General features: G+C 43.7%; 1 pseudogene; it reads right to left on the reverse strand.

Moving 5' to 3' along the window:
• Window positions 1-4,263: 4,263 nt before the first annotated feature.
• Window positions 4,264-5,810, reverse strand: LOC131273171 (ornithine decarboxylase pseudogene; annotated as a pseudogene).
• Window positions 5,811-6,101: the final 291 nt, after the last annotated feature.

A 6,101-nucleotide genomic window follows, 5' to 3' on the forward strand; every position in this document is an offset into this window, starting at 1 on the left:
CCTCCCATTCCCCAAACCCAGCAGCCACCATGGCTACCCTTCTCACAACCATTCCACATTTTCTCTGTGGACATTGGATTGGTTGTGTCCATTGCACATCTATGTCAAGTGGGGGCTTAGATTCCACATGGATACTGGATGCACTCCTCCTGCTTTCAGTTGTAGACACTCTAGGCTCCATGGTGTGGTGGTTGACCTTCTTCAACTTGATGTTAACTGAGTGGGGTAAGTCCAATAAATCAAAGTGTAGGAGCTGAAGTCTGTTGAGGCTCTGGGCCTGGGTGTCATTTTATCAGTCCAGAGATTCAAATCCCCTAAATATATCTTAAACCCCAGCACCAACTACAATTCCATTAAAGTAGCATGCAAGTCTTGTGAAAAGAGATCCTCTCTGACTCCAATTCCATCATGCAGAAACACCAGCTCCAAAGAAGGGCCATCTGCCATGGCAGTGAACTCCATCTGCCATGACCATAGAACCCGTGGGTCTCTTTATTCCTCAAAAGAACCAATACCTGGGGGTGTATCTACTTTATCTGTCTCTCAGACTCTGCTCAGTTGTGCATAAGGGCATTCCTTCTGACAACCTCCAGACTCTTTTTTAGAGACTCATAGCCTTATATTCTCATTTCTCCTTTCCATTTCCCCCTTACATTAGGTCAAACAGCATTTTGAAGTCATGTTATTATATGTAGACAGGGATATTCTGCTGATCCATGTTGAACCTTTAATTCAAGGTCCTTTTCTAGTTGCATCTTCAGCTGATATGTGGTAGTGATCCCTCGGTGCCAGGGAGGCTCATCCCCAGGTGTCATGTTCCACACTGGGGGGAATGCACTGCATCTACATGCTGAGTTTGGCTGTGAGAATGGCCACATTTGAGCAACATGAAGGCTGTCAAGAGGAAACTGCCAGGCACAGTGCTACTCTAGGCCTTATTCTTATTGCAGGCGTATAGGCTCAAAAGCATAGCCATAAGTATCAGGAGCCCACTGTTGGGCCCTCCTTCCTTCCTGGTTCTTGCCGTTGCACCTGGGGGACTGCCGCTGCTCCCCCAGGGTCCACGACAGTGACCCCCCAGCTAGGGGCCCAGTACCCCCCCCAGCTATTGTTTTTAATTGTTTCCACTATGAGTATATCAAGACATTACTATATAACCTGGGCATATGCCCTGTATAACTCCCTGTCAACCATATATATCCTGTCAATAACATCCTATATCAGTATTCCTCCGCTGCCATTGTTGAACCACTCCGTGATCCAAAACTTCCTGTAAAGTCAATCCCAGCATAATGTCAGCTTCACAAGAGTCTTAGATCACCGAAATTCATATATACAATATACAGTACTTCCCCAGATTCACCATAAAACCTTTTCCCTTCCACAGCGATAATCTCTTAACTTGTTCATATCATATTTCCTGAAACTGATGTACAGATTCCGAGACAATAGCTTTCAAACAAGATGACATCTGTGCTTACTATGTGGTCCATACTTTAGGTTGTACTGTTTTCTAAATTTTTTAGTTATCCTATGTTTTGCCTTATGGTTTACATTATTAGTCTGTCGTCCCCTATATGTTTTTGGAGTAATATTACATGTTTTATATTCATCTTCATGTACTCTCACAAAACTCCTCTCTTGTCCCCATATTTACCTTGTTTCCATCCATTCCACATCCATTTTGCCCTCCCCTTGGGGCCCACAATGCCAGCCAATCTCCATTTCCTGAGAAGCCATGTCCAGAGATACTTGCAGCAGTATTCAGGGCCTGACTTTCTCAACTGCACTAATGCCCTGGGAGCCATTCTTTCTCACGAGAGATACAGTTCTCTCTATTTGATGGCATTAGTCCTCCCCAGGATGTGGGTTCACCCCAACTCTCACTTCTTGGGTCTCTTCCCAATGGTGCAACCCACCTTGGCAAAATGAGCCTTCAGCTATTTGCCCAGAGTCTGTCCCGCATCAGAGCATACCCCCTGAGCATCCTAAACAGGTAACCCTCCTACTTATACTTTGATACGATTTTCTCAACATTTTGTTCTCAACGAACACCTGACACTCTCCCATGTTTGTATGTTGCCCCTCCCTCCCCCCAATTTTTGGAAATATTACCCCTCTGCCCTTCCCCAGCCCACAAAGCCCCACCCGAAGGTAACCCCTTGCCCCCATTTTGTCCCTTCTTTGTGCTCATACTTACCGCCAGCTCATCACAGATTCCACCCCTAGAGACTTTAACTCACATTCTTCCTCCACCCCCCGATTTCCTGTAAGCCTCTTTTCCGGTGTCTAGCTCTCTGAGGCAGTTTGCTTATTTCATATCATTGAGGTCATGTAGTATTTGTCCTTCAATGCCTGGGTTGCTTCACTCAACATAAGATTCTCAAGGTTCATCCATGTTATCACGTGTGATTGTAGTGTATTTGTTCTAACAGCCGAGTAGTATTCCATTGTGTGTATATACCACATTTTATTGATCCACTCGTCTGTTGATGGACATTTGGATTGATTCCAACTTTTGGCGATAGTAAACAATGCTGCTATGAACATTGGTGTACATATATCTGTTTGTGTCCTTGTTTTCAGTTCTGATGGGTATATACCCTGCAGTGGTATTGCTGGGTCATATGGCAAATCTATGGTTAGTTTTTTGAGAAACTGCCAAACTGTCCTCCAGAATGGTTAGATCCTTCTGCATTCCCTCCAGCAGTGGATGAGTGTTCCCCTTTCTTCACATCCTCTCCAGCATTTGTATTCTTCTGTTTTTTTCATAGCTGCCAATCTTATGGGAGTAAGATGGTATCTCATTGTAGTTTCGATTTGCATTTCCCTGATAGCTAGAGATTTGGAGCATTTTTTCATGTGCTTTTTAGCCATTTGTATTTCTTCTTTGGAGAAGTGTCTGTTTAAATCTTTTTCCCATTTTTTAAATGGGTTGTTTATCTTTTTGTTTTCAAGATTTATGAGTTCTTTTTATATGCAAGTTATATGCCTCTTATCAGATATATGGTTGCCAAATATTTTCTCCCATTGTGTGGGTTCCCTTTTTACTTTCTTGACAAACCCCTTTGAGATGCAGAAGGCTTTAATTTTGAGGATGTCCCATTTATCTATTTGTTCTTTTGCTGCTCGTGCTTTTGGTGTGAAATTCATGAAGCCATTTCCTATTACAAGGTCCTGTAGATGTTTCCCTACACTGCTTTCCAAGATCTTTATGGTCTTGGTTCTTATATTTAGGTCTTTGATCCATCTTGAGTCGATTTTTGTGTAAGGTGTAAGATGGTAATCCTCTTTCATTCTTTTACATATGGATATCCAGTTCTCCAGGCACCATTTTTTGAATAGGCCATTCTTTCCCAGTTGAGAGAGTTTGGTGGCTTTACTGAATATTATATGACTATATATATGAGGATCTCTATCAGCTCTCAATTCAGTTCCATTGGTCTGTGTGTCTCTCCTTGTGCCAATACCATGCTTTTTTCTCTACTGTAGCTTTGTAGTATGTTTTGAAGTCAGGTAGTGTGATTCCTCCAATTTTGTTTTTCTTTTTTTTTAATTTCAAGATACTTTTATTTTTAAATCAGGTCACAACGTTAAGCTTTTGGCCCATTCTGATGTTATAAAAGCTACAAATGCTTGCTCAGCAGGTCAGAGGCATCCCTTAGAAGTATGTTTGAAAGTGAATAAAAATCCATACAGGGAAACGGACTTGGCCCAGTGGTTAGGGCATCTGTCTATCACATGGGAGGTCTGCGGTTCAAACCCCGGGCCTCCTTGACCCATGTGGAGCTGGCCCATGTGCAGTGCTGATGCACGCAAGGAGTGCCCTGCCACGCAGGGGTGTCCCCCGCATAGGGGAACCCTACGCGCAAGGAGTGTGCCCCATAAGGAGAGCTGCCCAGCCCGAAAGAAAGTGCAGCCTGACCAGGAATGGCACCGCCCACACTTCCCGAGCCGCTGACGACAACAGAAGCAGGTAAAGAAACAAGACGCAGCAAATAGACACAGAGAACAGACAACCGGGGGAGGGGGGGATTAAATAAATAAATAAATAAATACTTTTTTTAAAAAATCCATATAAAACAAAATAATCAACTACTTTCCATAGGAACACAGATAAGTGTATCCCCATCTCCTAGTCTTCCTTATTGCTGTGCCTGTGCCAATCCTACTCTTAGAAGGACATTTCAAAACTAGCAGTAATTAAGTTAAATGATCCCCCATTCAAGCTAAACTCACAGTTAGCAGCTACAAAAATGGTATTTACACATTAATACTAGCTGGAGCACAAGTGGCCAGGTGGTGCTTCATCCCACTTTCCCAAGCACAGGAAAAAGACAGAGCACTGGCATCTTGCTCCTCTACTTTGGGTGGAAACCCCCCGATCTCGATTTGTTGCATGACTTGCCATGCAGGCCCTGACATCACGTAGTAGATGGTTGGCCTCTGGAACCCATTGAAAGTGGAAGCAGTAGCTACAGTGTAAGCCCCCATGTTCTCAAACAGCATCCAGTCGCCCACGTGCATTTCCGGCAGGCCACAGCACTCAACGATCCGATCGAGGCCATCACACGTGGGTCCCCATATGCTAGATGAGTAATACTTCTCATCTGGTTTGCATCTCTTCTGCAGAAGAGGCTTTACATGCTCATGACCATAAAGGATACAATTAAATGATCCATATACTCCATCATTCACATAATACATAAAGGTTTGTTCACTCGATTCATCTTCATCACCAGAGCCTGTGTTCCTTAAATACAATTTTTTTGGCAATGATATTCACTGCAAGTGTGAAAGCTGAAGCAACATAATATCGGCCTGGTTCAGCTATGATTCTCACTCCAGAATCTAATGGGAAATACTTGCCTAATGCTGGATTAATGACACTGGTTATCTCTCCAAATTTAAGCATCACATCATCAGTTCTGGGAAAGCCATCATCAATATCAAGCAGATACATGCTGAAACCAACCTCAGCTCCCATGTCAAAGACACAGTGGGCATCAGAGATGGCCTGCACAAAAGTTTCAGGATCAGTATAGCCACTTCCCACATGGAAGCTGACATCAATGACATCAATATCGAGCTTTTTAGCCCATTCCAAAAGAAGCCTGCTGGTTTTGTGTGTGGCTCCAAATTTAACACTGAGTGGCAGACTGCTTTGGAGTCATCGGTGGCAATCCACAAAACCAACTTTTGCCTTTGGATGTGCCCTGGCCACTTTCATCAACTCAACCTCGCTGTCAAAAGTCATCATCTCAACACCATTATTGGCGGCATACTTAATTTGAGACACTTGTTTACAAGGGTTTGCATAGATTATCCTCTCTGGTGGCACCCCAAGACTCTGCACCAACTGGATTTCAGTCTTGCTAGCTCAATCAAATCCTGTCCCTATGGAAGCCAGGGTCTTCACTATGGCTTTACTGTCATTACATTTGACTGCAAAGAAGGGGGTGACACGAGGAAGAACTTTTAACCATCTCAGATGTTTCTTTAGAATGTCTCCAAGGTCCGCAACATAGAAGGCATCTTTATCATCATCAGAAGAAACTTCATTAATTTTTTGGTCCAGAATGTCCTTGGCAGTAAAACCTTCATCAAGGAAATGGCAGTCAAACTCCTCATTACTGAAGTTGTTCATGGTTTCTTGATGTTCCACTGAAACACAACAAAATGGAAAACTAAGAGACAGAATTTAAAGAGATTTCTTTGAGCTTTTCAGGAAGGCAATTCTCCAGGAATTCCAAATCTTGCTGAATTATAAGACTTGTGCCCTTGATGCAGCAGTGGAAATGTTCTCCTAGCACTTGGGTGCCGGGACCACCCCCCAAGGAGGTCCTGCAGGCTGCAATGCTGCCAGCACCGCCGCCCACCTCGCTCCCTCCGCCGGAGGACTGCTGGCCCAAGGAGGCACCAGAGCTGCTGCCAGAGGGTGGTCGGTGGCAGGGCTGCAGGGACCTGACTCATTTTTCTTTTTCAATATATCTTTAGCTTTTTGGGGCCTCTTTTCTTTCCAAATAAATTTCATAGTGAGTTTTTCTAATTCCTTAAAGAATGCTGTGTTGATTTTTATTGGGATTGCATTGAATGTGTAG

The sequence above is a fragment of the Dasypus novemcinctus genome, chromosome 13 (assembly GCF_030445035.2).
Source record: "Dasypus novemcinctus isolate mDasNov1 chromosome 13, mDasNov1.1.hap2, whole genome shotgun sequence".
Classification (NCBI taxonomy): Eukaryota; Metazoa; Chordata; class Mammalia; order Cingulata; family Dasypodidae; genus Dasypus; species Dasypus novemcinctus.